The 16,411-nt window shown below is 49.3% G+C and overlaps 1 protein-coding gene across 3 annotated transcripts in view; it reads right to left on the bottom strand.

Annotated features, from left to right (window-relative positions):
- The window catches only part of INO80C (INO80 complex subunit C), a 122,213-nt gene extending 112,115 nt beyond the window's left edge, over positions 1-10,098 (bottom strand). For 2 of the 3 annotated variants that reach the window (XR_003854626.1, XM_029589851.1), the window contains exon 1: positions 9,969-10,098. The gene's annotated coding sequence lies outside the window, so the exon portion shown is untranslated. Of the gene's footprint in view, positions 1-9,963 lie in introns of all 3 variants that reach the window. The other variant, XM_029589852.1, reaches the window with a different exon arrangement.
- Positions 10,099-16,411: the final 6,313 nt, after the last annotated feature.

Raw genomic sequence — 16,411 nt, 5'->3', positions numbered from 1 at the left:
ACAGAAACTGAACAGAATACTTCATCTCAGTCACTGAGGCAGAACACAAACAGATCCTCACCAAATACAGAATATACAGACCATAAAGTATAAACAGAAACATGCAGACAAAACCTGAACTGGAAACAGCAAGGCGCCAGATTCAGTATGCAGTGCAACAGTAGAAAAACATCATTACTCATAAAACAATAATAAAATCTAGAAATATATCACATCAGTCGTAAAACTATATTAAAAGAAAGTCTAAATATTTCAAAACAGCTAATGAACAGATCATCATTCAATAATTAAATTCAGGAAATTGTTTTAAAGGGTCTCAAAAAGCAAAAAAAAAGATTTCAAACAGACAGAACAAATGATATTCAACAACAATTAAAATTAATAAGAATTTTAAAAATTTAGCCACTCTCCATATCTGGGATCTTCTGATTTCCAGTCACCCTGAGATTGTCATGAATTGGGGGAGGGGAGCTGCACTAACTTCATTTTATTTATTTGAAAATTTTTATATACCGACATTAGTAGGGGGACATCACATCGGTTTACATAAAACTGTAAATTTAGCATCATCTCACACACACACTCAGGCTCTCTATCCCTCACACACACACACCAGGTCCTCATGCACACCTGCACACAGACTCTCTCACACACACACACACATGCATGAAGACATTCATTCTCGTTCCTGCACACAGGCTCCCTCATAGACAGACATATATACTGGTTCTCACACACACACATACACATATATATATATATACTGGCTCTCTCACACACTCGCATATACACATACCAGCGGTCTCACTCGCAAAGGCTGTCTCTCATACGCATACCAGTTCTCTCACATACAGGTTCTCTCACACACACACACGTATAGAGGCTCCCCCCCCCCTCACACACACACACATCAGCTCTCTCTTTCACACACACATACAGGATCTCACAAACACGCACATACCAGCTCTTTCACACACACATAATGAGACATGCATACTGGATCTCTTATACACCCTCTCTCTCACAATAATGCATACAGACTCTCTCATATACAGGCTCTCAAATACCTAAATAGCTCTCTCACAACACAAAATGTTCTTTCACGCAACCCTCTCACACACCCCCCTCCCTTCCCTCTGTCACTCACATCACCCTTCCCTTATCTTTTTCCAATTCCACCCTAGATCTTCTTACTGCCACCAGGTCTTACTGCTGGCAGGGAGTGGGAACCACGCCAGCAAGATGTCAGTGTGCCACAGTTGCAGGGCCTTCCTACTGCTAGTGGGGATTGGGAACACTGCCAGCACATCATCTGCAGCATTGCCGCTGCCACGGGACCTTCCTACTGCTGGCATGTAGTGGGAACCCACTAGCACGCCATCTAACAACGCTGCCCTGCGGACCTTACTGCCGGCAGGGTGTGGGAACCCCATTGGCATTAAAATACAAAATTCAACATGAAGCATGGGCCACAAGCATATTTTGGGGGACAGCTGCTGCCGCCCCAAAATTTTGCTGCTTAAAGCTGCTGCCTCATTATTTAACTGCCTTTGGTTCTGGATTGGTATAGTAGGATAAAAAAAGGAATGGAGACTTTACCCATATCCTCTCAGTATAACACTCTTGCGTAATTATGTTCCCACCCAAGAACTTCCTAATAAGTATTACAACTCCATTGTTTTATCCTAATCCTGGGAAAAACACAATAACCTCAGATCTTATTGCGTATAATTTCTATGTCTCCTTATAATCCAAATGATTTATTGGAGGAAAATATTTGCCTGTAAGCATCTGAGGTATAATAAAATGTTTTCCTTCTTTATAGGATTGTTAATACCTTTCACATACAAAGAGACATTTCAAATTTGTAGCCATAGCCACACAAAAAAAAAATAGTGTCAGGAATAATATAACAAAAAGAAAACAAGAAGGCATGAGGACTCATCTCTACACCAATAAAATAATAGACAAAACATTCACCTGAGGCAGCATGGATTTACCAGGAGAAGGTCCTGTCAGACAAATCTGATTAATTTGATTGGGTGACAACAGAATTGGAACAATGAAGTGCATTCACTGCTATTTACTTGGATTTCAGCAAAGCTTTTTGATACGGTCCTGCATAGGAGGCTCAAGCATAAAATGAGAAGCTTGGGACTCAAAGCCAAGGCAGTGGAGTGGACTACAAACTGTCTGATTGTCAAGAGACAGTGTCTAATGGTAAATGGAACCTACTCTGAAGAAAGAATAGTGATAAGGGAGTGCCAAAGGGATCGGTTTTGGGACTATTTCTGTTCAATAGTTTTGCAAGTAACACTGCAGAAGGGATAGAAGGTAAAGTTTGTCTATTTGTGGATGATACTAAGATCTGCAACAGAGTGGACATGCATGAAGGAGTAGAGAGCATGAAAAGTAACTTAACAAAGCTTGAAGACTTTGCGGCCTGGATTCAATGCCTAGAAGTGCAGAGTCATGCATCTAGGGTGCGGTAATCTAAAAGAACTATATGTGATGGAGGGTGAAAGACTAATGTGCACGGACTGGGAAAGGGACCTTGTGATGATAGTGTCTGGCGATCTGAAGGCAGCAAAACAATTTATTTATTTATTTATTTAAAGGATTTATATACCGGAAGTTCCTGTATAATATACATATCACCCCGGTTTACAAGGAACAGTAACTATCGCTTCATTTAGCGGTTTACATTGAACATAATTAATCCAAGTAACAGAATAGTATATAATATTGCTAAACAGTTAATAAATAACATGCGAGTTAATAAGTAAATAACATGGTTATATGTTTGTCAACATGATTATATGTTTAAGTACAGTTCAGTATTGATCTCTTCAGGAAGATAAATGCTGAGAAAAAAACAGATAATATGAAAATGCCTTTCTTCAATGCGATAAGGCGATAGCTAAAGCCACCTGAATGTCAGGCAGCATAGAGAGAAAGGAATAACCAGTAAGAAAATGGAGAAATTACTTACCTGATAATTTTGTTTTCCTTAGTGTAGACAGATGGACTCAGGACCAACGGGTATAGTGTACTCCTGATAGCAGTTGGAGACAGATCAGATTTCAATCTGATGTCAGCCCTAGTACATATACCCCTGCAGGAAGTGCAGCTCTTCAGTATTCTCCTCGAAATGCATTGTGGATATATGCATGACTGCATAATTTGAATAACTTGATTTACTTTAAAACTTGGTTAACTTAATTAATTTGAACTGGTTGAATTGGCTATAGCTGGAGACCGCCAGTGCCCTCAACCGAGAAACGTTCGACACCCGGTAGGATGGGTGTCCTAGATGAAGGAAAGCATGGCTTACCCGTGAATCACTCGCTCCCGGCGATGTCCCCCAAGAATTCTATGAGTAACAGCAGCCGTGGATGGGATGCTGAGTCCATCTGTCTACACTAAGGAAAACGAAATTATCAGGTAAGTAATTTCTCCATTTCCTAGCATGTAGCAGATGGACTCAGGACCAATGGGATGTATAAAAGCTACTCCCGAACCGGGTGGGAGGCTGCCCGTGACCCACTTAGTACTACCCTTGCAAATGCTGTGTCCTCCTGAGCCTGAACATCCAGGCGGTAAAACCTGGAGAAGGTGTGGATGGAGGACCATGTCGCCGCCCTGCAGATCTCGGCGGGTGACAGCATCTTGGTTTCCGCCCAGGACACTGCCTGGGCTCTAGTAGAATGGGCCTTGACTTGTAAAGATGGTGGCTTGCCTGCTTCTACGAAGGCCGCCTTGATGACTTCTTTGATCCAGCAGGCTATGGTTGCTCGCGACGCCGCTTCCCCTGGCTTCTTCCCGCTGTGAAGGACGAATAGATGGTCTGTCTTTCGTACGGATTCCAATCTTTCCAGGTATCGGACTAGGAGCCTGCCAACCTTGAGATGGCGTAGACTTCGAGCCTCTTCTGAATTCTTATGCTCATCTGGCGATGGTAGCGAGATGGTTTGGTTGAGATGGAAGTGAGACACCACTTTGGGGAGGAACGACGGAACTGTGCATAACTGGATGGTTCCCAGGGCGAGTCTGAAGAATGGCTCTCGGCAGGACAGTGCTTGTAGCTCGGATATACGACGGGCCGAACTGACTGCCAGCAGGAAGGCTGTCTTCAATGTTAATAGTCGGAAAGACAGGCCGCGGAGAGGTCTGAAGGAGGTTCCTGCTAGGAAATCTAGGACCAGGTTGAGGTTCCAAAGAGGCACCGGTCACTTTAGGCGTGGTCGGATCTGCTTGACTCTTTTCAGAAAGCGGGAGACATCTGGGTGAGAGGCTATGCTGCCACTTTCGCTCTTGGTTCCGTAGCATGACAATAAGGCCACCTGTACCTTGATGGAGTTGAGAGACAATCCCTTCTTCTGTAGGCCATTCTGCAGGAATTCCAAAATCGTAGGAATTTTGACTGAGCATGGTATGATGTCACGGTCCTCGCACCAGGCTTCGAATACTCTCCAAATCCTTATGTGAGTTAGGGATGTGGAGAACTTGCGTGCTCGGAGCAGGGTGTCAATTACTGCCCCCGAGTATCCGCTCTTGCTTAGGCGAGTCCTCTCAATGGCCAGACCGTAAGCGAGAAATCGAGCTGGATCCTCGTGGAGGATCGGTCCCTGTTGGAGCAGGTCTCTGTGTGGAGGTAGCGGAAGGGGGCTCCCTGTCAACAGTCCTCGCATGTCTGCATACCACGGTCTTCTTGGCCAGTCCGGGGCCACTAGAAGTACTGGTCCCCTGTCTTGTTCTATCTTGTGGATGATTGCGCCCAATAGGGGCCACGGCGGGAAGGCGTATAACAGAGTCTCCTGTGGCCAGGTCTGTACCAGGGTATCAATTCCCTGGGACTGGGGTTCCCGCCAGGACTGAAGAAGCTGGGCACTTGAGCGTTGGACCGGTTTGCCAGGAGGTCCATGGTTGGTGTTCCCCAACGGTTTACTATCAATTGGAATGCTGTAGTTGACAGCCTCCATTCTCCTGGGTCTAGACTTTCTCTGCTGAGGTAATCCGCAGTGACGTTGTCTTTCCCGGCGATGTGGACGGCCGAGATCTCTAGAGGATTCGCTTCCGCCGCTGACATTAGGAGGTCTATTTCCAGAGACACCTGTTGGCTTCTGGTTCCTCCCTGACGGTTGATGTAGGCCACTGTTGTGGCGTTGTCTGACATTCCTCTGAATGCTTTGTCTCGGAGTCTGTGACCGAATTGTAGGCAGGCTAGTCTGACTGCCTGGGCTTCTAGGTGATTGATGTTCCATCCCTACTCTTCTTTGTTCCATTGCCCTTGGGCGGTTAGCTCCTGGCAGTGTGCTCCCCATGCTCATAGGCTGGCATCCGAGGTGAGCAGGATCCAGGTTGGTGAAGATAGTCTCGTTCCCTGGCTCAGATGGCCTTCTTGTAGCCACCACCGTGGTTGGGCCCGAACTCTGTTCGGGAGCTGAAGACATATGGTGTAGTTCTGGGACAGTGAATTCCATCGTGATAGTAGTGAGCGTTGTAGGAGTTTCATGTGAGCTCATGCCCATGGCACTACTTCCAGTGTGGATACCATGAGGCCGAGGACTTGTAGGTAATCCCATGCTGTGGGGCGAAGTTCGCTCAACAGGGTTCGCAACTGGGTCCTCAGTTTTGATCTCCTTGTCGGTGTCCGGATGACCTTGTCTTGTCTGGTGTCGAAGCGGACTCCCAAGTATTCTAGAGATTGGGAGGGCTGCAGGCAGCTCTTGTTTGTGTTGACCAGCCACCCGAGGCTCTCCAGTAGAGTTTTGACTCTGTTGGTTGCCTGGTGGTTTTCCTCTTGGGATTTTGCCCTGATCAGCCAACCGTCTAGATAAGGGTGCACGCGGATTCCTTCCTTCCTCAGTGTTGCTACCACCACCACCACTATGATCTTGGTGAAAGTCCGGGGTGCAGTGGCTAACCCGAAAGGTAGTGCCCGGAACTGGTAGTGACGGCTCAGGATCGAGAAGCGTAGAAAACGCTGATGCTCTTCATGGATCGGAATGTGTAGGTAGGCTTCCGACAGATCCAGGGATGTAAGGAACTCTCCCGGTTGTATCGCCCTTATTACCGAGCATAGGGTTTCCATGCGAAAGCGAGGAATCTTCAGGTGACGGTTGACCGCCTTGAGGTCCAGGATGGGTTTAAACGTTCCTTCTTTCTTGGGGACGATAAAACAGATGGAATAATGTCCAGTATTTATTTGTTGTGGGGGCACCAGTGCTATAGCCTCTAAGGCTAGCAATTTGGTCAGTGTGGCTTCCACTGCCATCCTCTTGGAAGGGTCATGGCAGGGAGATTCCACAAACTTGTCCGGAGGGAAGTGGTGGAAATCCAGGTACTATCCCTCTCGAATGATGGATAGGACCCACTTGTCTGAAGTTATCTTGACCCATCTTTGGTAGAATAGGGCAAGTCTGCCCCCTATGGCTTCTTCCTTTGGACGGGTCGGCTGATTTTCATTGTGGGGTGCGGCTGGGGCCTGAGCCCGAGCTGGCTCCCCTTTTGTTATGCTTGTTCCGAAAAGACTGGCTCCAGCCTGCAGGGCGGGCCGCTTGATATGTGCTTCTATATGGGTTGAAGCTCTGTGATCCTCTGCCCCTGGAGGTTCGGGGGAAGGATCACTGGTTTCTCTTATTACTGTCCTCCGGTAGCCGCGGCAATGGGGACTCGCCCCATTTGTTGGCTAGTTTCTCTAGTTCGCTTCTGAACAGGAGTGCTCCCTTGAAAGGCATCCTTTTGAGTCTCGTTTTGGAGGATGCGTCGGCCGACCAGTTTCGGAGCCAGATTTGTCTTCTGGCTGCCACGGCAGATGACACTCCTCTAGCTGCGGTGCGTACCAGATCAGAAGCAGCGTCCGTGAGGAATGATACTGCTGGTTCCAGGGCCTCCCCAAGAGTGTTGTTCCTGGTCTATGCTAAGCAGGCACGTGTCACCACGGCGCAGCAGGCCGCGATCTGTGCAGACATAGCGGAGACGTCAAAGGACTGTTTGAGGATAGATTCCAGATGTCTGTCTTGAGCATACTTGAGTGCTGCTCCTCCCTCCACCGGGATAGTAGTGCGCTTCGAGACTGAGCAGACCATGGTGTCCACTTTCGGACATGCCAGGAGATCTTTGGCGGCTGGGTCCAGAAGGTACATGGCTGCCAGAGCCCGGCCCCCTTTGAACGTAGTTTCTGGGTCATCCCATTCCAGGTCAATTAGTTGCTGGACGGCTTGTAATAGTGGGAAATGGCGGGAGGTCTGACGGAGTCCCTCTAGTAGTGGGTTCGTCTTAGGTTCCCCAAGGCACTTGTGCCCGGGATAGCAAGCTCTTTTAAGCTGTGTGTGACCAGGTCTGGAAGCTTGTCCTTGGTGAAGAAGCGTCTCATGGTTCGGTGGGGCTCTGTCCCCGGAAGGAGCTCCCCTTCCTCCAGGGGTTCTGAATCTTCATCCGAGTTGTCCGTGTCCCCGAAGGTGGAGCTTCTGGGCGGTGGGATCACTTCCCTGGGCATAGAGGGACCCGGGATGTTGAGGTCCTCTGGTGGAGCCTGTGGCTGTATTATAGGAGGCCCCGGTTGCATGTGGACAAAGGCATGCAGACCTTTGAAGAATTCCACCCAGGAGATAGACGCTGGGTCTAGACTAAGGGGCGCCATGTCCCTGGGGAGCCCCATTTGAGGGGGTCCCGCTGTGCAGTGCTAAGTCCAGCGTACTGCTCGAAAGGCTGGAACCCAGTACCGGCTGGGGAGGGCCATGAGTTGGATCCCCTAGGGCCTCTTCGCACTGTATACACAGGGCCGTGGCCTCCTCATGCTTTGCAGCTCTAATGTGGCATGCTGGGCAAAGGCCCTGAGCTTTGAGTTTCTTTTCCGGTGGTGCCATGGCTTGTGCACGTAAGATGCAGTTGTGCGCTCCAGTGCGAAGTTGTGCGCCTAGGTTTGGTGCGAGCTCGGTGAGATGTGCATGCTGTTATGCGCACAGATCAAAGTTATGCGCCCGGCACAGTAAGCGTGGCTATGCGCGCCTCTTGTGCGCACTTTACTTGGGTGCGCGATGTTGTGCGCATAAGATATTTGTGCGCACGGCTCGCCTCTGTGCGCACGGATCGGAACGGCGGACAGGGCGGAGAACAGCTCAAAATGGTGACGGCGACCACGTGGACAATATGGCGACCACCTCAGAGGGTCTCCACATGGGAGGACCCTCGGATCTGACCAAGGTCTAGCCCTGCTAGGGCAGATCAACCCGATGGCACTGGTGCCGGCTGGCGACCTGTGCGATTCCTCGAGCTTAGGAGACCGGAGACTTTTAAATAGATTTCTACCTTACCTTGTCTCAGTGCATCCCAGTCTCATTTCGGGAGGTCTCCGGCTGGGGGGGGGGGGGGAAGAGGGAAAATACCTTCACCGCCGCGCTCAAAGTTGCACCCGCTGCCTCTTAGCCTCACCCGATGTCGGGGGCTAGGTCCTCTCTGAGGGTCGGCCGCCGGACCAAGGCTTACCTCCGAGGGATTGCGGAAATCACCTCGGGAATTCTCAACTGGGGGAGGGACCCATGGGTGTCACCACAGGAGAGCGGGGCTCGTCTGTGGAGGTAAGATTTCTTATTTTGGTTTTCTTTGGTAAAATTACTCTAACGCTGTGCGAGCATGCATAGAGTCCCTAACTGCTATGGAGACGGAAAATACTGAAGAGCTGCACTTCCTGCATGGGGTATATGTACTAGGGCTGAGGTCAGATTGAAATCTGATCAGTCTCCCACTGCTATCAGGAGTACACTATACCCATTGGTCCTGAGTCCATCTGCTACACACTAGGAAAAGGAGATTATAATGCCTTTCTCCAGGTCCTTGGTGAGGCCTCACCTGGAGTACTGTGTTCAGTTCTGGATTCTGAATCTCAAAAAGGATAGAGACAGAACAGAGGCAGTCTAGAGAACGGCAAACAAAATGGTGTGGGGTCTATATCGGAAGACTTATGAGAGGCTCAAGGATCTGAATATGTATAGCCTGTAAGAGAGAAGGTGCAGGGGAGATATGATACAAACCTTCAGATATCTTAAAAGTTTTATTGATGCATTAACTTTGAACGGTTTCTGTTAGAAAAGAAACAGAACTAGGGGTCAGGAAAAGAAACTCCGGGGGGGGGGGGGGGGGGGGGGGGGGGGGGGGGGGATGATTCAGAGCCAACATCAGGAAGTATTTCTTCACAGAGAGGATGGTGGATACCTGGAATGCCTAAAGGCTAGAGTTGGAAATTAAGAAAAGGCTGCATGGGGGTAACCAGCATGAAGTGGCAGCTACTACCTCTAACAGAAGGCATGGGGATTACTATCCATAACCAATTAATTTACATGATTTTCATGCACCTGCAGCATCACTCTCCACTTCCACACCAGGGGGCAGGGGTGGAATTTGAATGCTGAGCCCTAACTTTTATGGTCCAAGGTACTAATATGCATACAGGGAAAAAGCACAGGACTGCTTCTATGGTGAAGTCCAAAAACAAAGCACATTCAAGCAGAAACATTATATGAATTATCAAGAAGGCTGCTCACCCTGTAAAAAATTATGCTAGCTATAATTTTGTTATGGGTTTGACAGTTGCTTGGTTTTGATCGTTAATATTACTACTCTTAACATAAGGCTAGGGGGTAACCTGCATGGAACGGCAGTTACTACCCTTAACAGAAATATCTGGGCATGGAGCAGCATTTACTAACATAAGAAACGTGCAGGGCAGACTGGATGGACTATTTAGTTTTTTTCTGCCGTCATTACTATGTTACTGTGCCTCTCACCAAATAAACCACCTTAAGAAATATATCCGTGACTTTGTGAGCATCTCACAAAAGTATCGAGACTAAGAAAATATTCTACGATCTCCCACATTCATAAAATCCCAGACAGTAAATCCTCCAACCTTGCAATTATGAATACAGCCAAAACAAGAAGAAAAAAAATAATAATACAAACCTTACCCAAACATATATCTTAGGCAGCCACACACCTTCATAAAGCAAGAAACAAAGCACAAGCAGTAAAAAAAAAACAGCAAGTAGCCCTGATTACTAGGCAGACTTCCTGGAATCGCACAGAGCATGCTCCCACACTCACCCAACTTTATTAAACAAGCACAGATACTTTTTCCAACCATACTGCTCATGCACACAAAGAAACCAACTTTATTTGCGTCAAACAGAACGAACAGCCGCCAGCCATGACTCTCGGGAGCAAAAAAAAAAACTTAGTAGTAAAAAGCAGAGAGACAAACAAGTAAAGAAGAAAATTAAATAAAAAAAATGATGATACAAGGAGGAAAGAAAAGCTTCGTTTAAATCTGTGCATACATTAAAGGAATCGAACTATTGGATATGTGGGATGGTTATCTCCAATCTGTACCACATCGGGCAATTAATATGATGCTAAATAGTATGACACTGTATTGAAATGTGAAAAAAGGGCAGTATTATTGTTGTTACCCGCCATAAACAAGATTTGGGAAATTATGGCAGGTAAATCATTGTAAGCAAATAAATGAACAATATCTGCAAAGCTAGCTCCACTAATGCATATAATATTGGGAATAAAGTCCTGTACTGAAAGGCAGACATGGAAAAAGCTGATTTAGATGTAGTGGCCGTCAAGGAGATATGGTACACCAAAAACCATGACTAGGATATAGTTCTACTTTGCTATAATCTAGTCAGGAAGAAAGGGAGGAGGTGTGGCGCTATATGTAAAGAATAATATTAAAGCAACAGAATTGCAGGGTTTATAAGGTAAGGAGAAGGCACTATGAGTTAATCTGGAAAGAGGGAATGGAACATAAATTTATTTAAAAATGCATATATACTGCATACTCCATAGATCAAAGCAGTTTACTGTTAAAACATTCATAAATTTTGTAAACCGTTATGATGACGAAACCGAATGACGGTATATAAAACTCGATAAATAAAAAACATATAATCAAAACAAAACTTATCAGGACAATACACCAAAATAATGTTCATAGGAATAGCTTAGACTTTGCTTTTCTACAACCACCATGTATACTCCTAATTTCCATTAATCAATTTGCTGAAGGCCTGCCTAAATAGCCAAGTTTTAGATCTTTTTAAGCCTTTTTAGATCAGGAATAAGCCGTAAGTTCTCAGGAATAATGTTCCATGAGATAGGACCTGCAACCAAGATAGTTCTGTCTCTCACCTCCCCCAGATGTGCCTGATGAATTGATGGTAAATTCAGAAGTCCTTTATTTGCAGAGCGTAGGCAGCATTGTGGGGTATAAACGTGTAATCTCATGCCCAACCTGGAGGTGTCAGCATTATGGATAATTCTGAGGACTAATGTTAGAACCTTATAGTGTATTTTATATTGAATAGGTAACCAATGGAGGTTTGCCAAGACGGGAATTATGTGATCATACTTCTATTTTCTGGTAAGGACCCATGCTGTGGATTTCTGCAGCAACTGAAGAGGTCTGATAGATACACTTAGCTGAAACACATGTAAGAGCATTCACTGTAGCAGGATCATAGCTTTGAAATGCTCTTCCTAAGGATATAAGAGCAGTGGAATGCATCAAGTTATTCAGAAAGCAGGTGAGGACTGTTTCCCTGTACGTACCTGTATCAGTCCAGACTCCTGGGTTTTGCCTCCCCTCCAGCAGATGGAGCAAGAGACGTTTGAACAGACTCTGCCCTATACCCTGAGGTGCCACCTAGAGTCTGTCAGTATTTCTCTGTCTCCAGCAGATGATGGAGGTGCAAATCCCTTCAGTCTGGATTAGCTAGAATTGGTTTATAACTTACAGGTCGATACTGTAACGTGCGGTTGAAGATTTCCCGTCTGTAACGTGCTGGGAGCGCACAATTCGGAGGCGTAAGGCGATCCAGCGATACAGTCTCCAGTTTCACGCGTCCTTAGCGCTTCTTAAAACAGACGCATAACCCTTTCCGCACGCAGCATGTATATGATATGTAAATGAACGAATTAGCTGTATAATGAAGGAATTAGCTATTCCCCTCCGATACTGCGACGCGCGCTCAGATTATCTCCTTTGTAACCCGCTATTTTGCCGCGTCCTTAACCTGTTAGTTTACCGCCTACCCTCTACTTGGTGTTAGTGTGGTGTTCGAAAATTAAAACGGGAATAAAGTGTAAAAAATGGGGGCGATTTCGGCGCTCAAGGCCCCATCCGGTCTCCGGTGCAGCCCCAGTCCTGTCCCCTCCCGAAGCAAAAAAAAAAAAAACGAAAAAGTAGCAAGGCTCGGGCCTGCTACGGTAGTCCCTTCTTCCTTCTCCTCTCCTCCCGATTTCGGCGCTCAAGGCGGCCGGGTGAGCGTGCATTCATCCAGGCAGAGGGAGCCAGCGGCGAAAGCGGCCTCCGGCTCCCTCTGCCTGGATGAATGCATGGCCCCCGCCGGCAGTGAATGAATGCCCGTGCGATTTCGGCGCTCAAGGCCCCGTCCGGTCTCCGGTGCAACCCCAGTCCTGTCCCCTCCTCCCAAAGCAAAAAAAAAAAAAAACCCGAAAAAGTAGCAAGGCTCGGGCCTGCTACGGTAGTCCCTTCTCCCTTCTCTCCTCCCGATTTCGGCACTCAAGGCAGCCGGGTGGGCGTGCATTCATCCAGGCAGAGGGAGCCAGCGCCGAAAGCGGCCTCCGGCTCCCTCTGCCTGAATGAATGCACGGCCCCCGCCGGCAGTGAATGAATGCCCGTGCGATTTCGGCGCTCAAGGCGTGACGTCACGTCATGTGACTGCCTTGAGCAGTCGATAGTCCCTTGAGCGATTTCGCTCAAGGGACTATCGTAGGGATAGTCCCTTGAGGGAGTCCCTTGAGGGAGCTGGAGGCCGCTTTCGGTGCCGGCTCCCTCTGCCTGGATGAATGCACGCCCACCCGGCCGCCTTGAGCGCCGAAATCGGGAGGAGAGGAGAAGGGAGAAGGGACTACCGTAGCAGGCCCGAGCCTTGCTACTTTTTCAGTTTTGTTTTGTTTTTTTGCTTCGGGAGGAGGAGACGGGACTGGGGCTGCACCGGAGACCGGACGGGGCCAGGGCAGGTGAGCGGGGCTGGGGGATAGTTTGCCGAGCATCGGGGAACATAACTGTCCACTTCCTGGTACCTGTCATTTCAAATGTCATTTGAAAAGACAGATACCAGCGCGGCCGTGAAGCGTTAGGCCCGTGAACCCAGGATACTGTATAGGCGCTCTATACAGTAAAATGGGTTGCGCGGGCCTAACGCTTGCCTAAGGCTTCGCAGCCGCGGCATGCATTTGCATGCAATTAGAAGAGAGTATCGAGCGGTAGGTGAAGAGAACTGTGCGTGCGGGGAACGAGGGTGCGCCTGACACTGCCGCACTGTTTCTACCGCGGCCTTAGAGTATCGATCTGTTAGATTGGTTCTAAAGCTTAAATTATTGTGAGGACTTAGGGGCGGATTTTCAGAGCCCTGCTCGCCTAAATCCGCCTAAATCCGGGCGGATTTAGGCGAGCAGGGCCCTGCGCGCCGTGCGCCTATGTTCAATAGGCCTACCGGCGTGCGCAGACCCCGGGACTCGCGTAAGTCCCGGGGTTTTCCGAGGGGGGCGTGTCGGGGGCATGTCGGGGGCGTGCCCGAGCCGCGCAGCGTTTTGGGGGCGTGTTGGCAGCGTTTTGGGGGTGGGCCCGGGGGCGTGGTTACGGCCCAGGGTGGTCCGGGGGCGTGGCCGCGCCCTCCGGACCCGCTCACAGGTTGCGTCCCGGCGCGCTAGCGGCCCGCTGGCGCGCGGGGATTTACGCCTCCCTCCGACAAAGGTAAGGAGGGGGTTTAGGTAGAGGAAGGGAGGGGAAGGTGAGGGGAGGGCGTTAGAGGATTCCCTCCAAGGCCGCTCCGATTTCGGAGCGGCCTCGGAGGGAACGTGGGTAGGCTGCGCGGCTCGGCGCGCGCCGGCTATACAGAATCGATAGCCTTGCGCGCGCCGATCCAGGATTTTAGCGGATACGCGCGGCTACGCGCGTATCTACTAAAATCCCGCGTACTTTTGCTTGCGCCTGATGCGCCAGCAAAAGTACGCCTATTCGCGCAGTCTGAAAATCTACCCCTTAGTTTAGATTTTAGATCTTAACAGGAAAAAAAACAACAGATACTTTAAGCATCCCAGGGGGTTGTCAGATCCTGGTGGGACCATCCCCCCCTGGTAATAGAGGCTGAGAAGTAGAGGTTTGAGAACCCAGTAACCTGCCCTTGGCGGCAACTAAGGGTGATACCGGGGATCCCGGTTCACTCACCCTCAGGGAGGGGGGGGGGCAGCACTTCTGTTTTGTTTTACAAAAAAAAAAAGAAAAGCTAAAATTACGAACGAGGTAATTTTTTTATCACTTTCACTGCCCAGCGTCCTCTTCGTTCCCCCACCCTCCCTGCCACTACCTCTCAGCTTGCCCTGCAGCCGCCGAGCTCCCGTTCTAAATTTAGTCCGTTTATTATGCTGCGTGGTGTGGCCTGCTCGGTGTGTGGGAGCGAGTGCACGCGCGTGGCTCTCAAGGGCCAGTATTTGCTCGGACTGCCTCTCCAGAGGGGAGGGCACCTCGGGGAGGGCGGTCACTGAATCTTCCCGTGACGGCAGTTCCCAGGTGCGCCGAGAGCCTAGGAGGCTCGATTATCAGCGTCAGCCCTCAGACCCATTCCTGCTTAGCGCGGGAATGGAAGCCATCTTACAAACTTTCAGGGCACAAGAGCAAGCAGCCTTGAGGGAAGGGAATTCCCCATTACCACTTTCACCATGGCCTGGGGCCTCCGGGGGGGGGCGATTTGCAGGCGGACCAAGAACACTCATCAGGAGATGACCCTGGGAGGGCCTCTGATGATTCTTCTTCGTCGTTCTCCAAATTTGTTTTGCTGCTCCACATGGCCTTTAAGGCTTGGAAAGCAGCTAGAAAGCATGGTAGCAGGGTCCCTCGTTCAGCTCCAGTGCCCTCGGAGGGGGGCAAGGACGCCATCTTGATCCATAAGCACTCCCAAGTCCCCACCGGGGATGGGGTCCACAAAGTCCAAACGGCCTCTCCGATCTGTTTCTTGTTCGGAGGACAGTTCCTCTTTGGAGCATTCAGATGAGGAGGAGACCCACCCGCAGGATCCTCAGGGACCTGATGTGGATCAAGATACCCAGCTCCAGTCTACCAAGCAAGCTGGCACACCAGTGGTTGAAGGTGATGACCCAAAGGTGGTATGCTTATTCTGGAAGGATGAATTGGGGACCCTCATCCCAGCTATTCTGGAAGAGTTTGGGATCGAGGTCCCTCAGGAAGATTCATGGCTGGGAGCTGTGGACCCGGTAATGGTCGGACTCAGGGGTCCAGCTCGGTCTTTTCCCGTCCATATGTCAGTAACTGACCTATTATTTTGCGAATGGGACACTCCGGACTTGGGCTTGAAAGTCAACTGAGCTATGTACAAATTGTACCCGCTATCAGAGGAAGCCTTGGACCTCCTCAAAGTGCCCAAAGTGGATGCGACGGTTTCTGCAGTGACAAAAAAGACCACCATCCTGGTGACCGAATCCACAGCCCTTAAGGATTTGCAGGATCACAAATTAGAGTTTCAGCTTAAGAAGATTTTTGAAGTCTCGGCTCTCGGTGTCCGTGTCAACATGTGCAGCAGTTTTGCACTGAGAGCCAGCCTCCGCTGGGCGCAGCACTTACAATCGCCTGCATCCCTTTCTGATGCAGATGCTGTTCAGGCCGGTCGGCTGGAGGCCGCGCTCGCTTACAGTGCAGGACTATGGTTTCGGCGGTCTCGGCCCATAGACTCCTATGGCTCAGGAACTGGTCCGCGGATGTTTTTTCAAAAGCCCAGCTGGGATCCTTGCCATTTAAGGGAAAGCTGCTCTTCAGCCAGCAATTGGAGGACATGAATTAAGTCTCTGGGAGAGAACAAAGTCCATAAGTTACCGGAAGATAGGCCTAGGATGAGGGAATCCTTTCCCCAGTATTCGAAGTTCCGGGGGGATCGCTGTTTTCGATCTTCCCGATCTTCCGGGTCCTCATCTCATCAGGGTTCTAACCAGCAACACTCCTGGAATCAGTACTTTCGAGGCCAACATCCTGGGAGAGATGGACCCCCGCAGGCACATGGGGGCCTCAAGTCCGCACAATGAAGCGATGCCGGTTCACTCCCCCATACCAAAGATAGGGGACAGGCTGTCCCTTTTTCTAGGGGAGTGGACCACTTTCATCTCCAACCAGTGGGTCCTAAATATAATAGAACACGGCTACGCTTTAGATTTTGCTCAGCCGCTCCGGGAACGATTTCTGGTTTTCCCGTGCTCTTACGAGCAAAAATGTCTGGCTGTGCACAACACCCTAAAACAACTGCAGGACTTGGCCGCCATAGTAACAGTACCCGCAGGAGAGCTCATGCGTGGTTGCTACTCCATTTAT

Source organism: Rhinatrema bivittatum, chromosome 2, assembly GCF_901001135.1.
Source record: "Rhinatrema bivittatum chromosome 2, aRhiBiv1.1, whole genome shotgun sequence".
Classification (NCBI taxonomy): Eukaryota; Metazoa; Chordata; class Amphibia; order Gymnophiona; family Rhinatrematidae; genus Rhinatrema; species Rhinatrema bivittatum.
The sequence above is the reverse complement of the archived record's forward strand: the minus strand, read 5'-3'. Positions and strand labels throughout refer to the sequence as shown.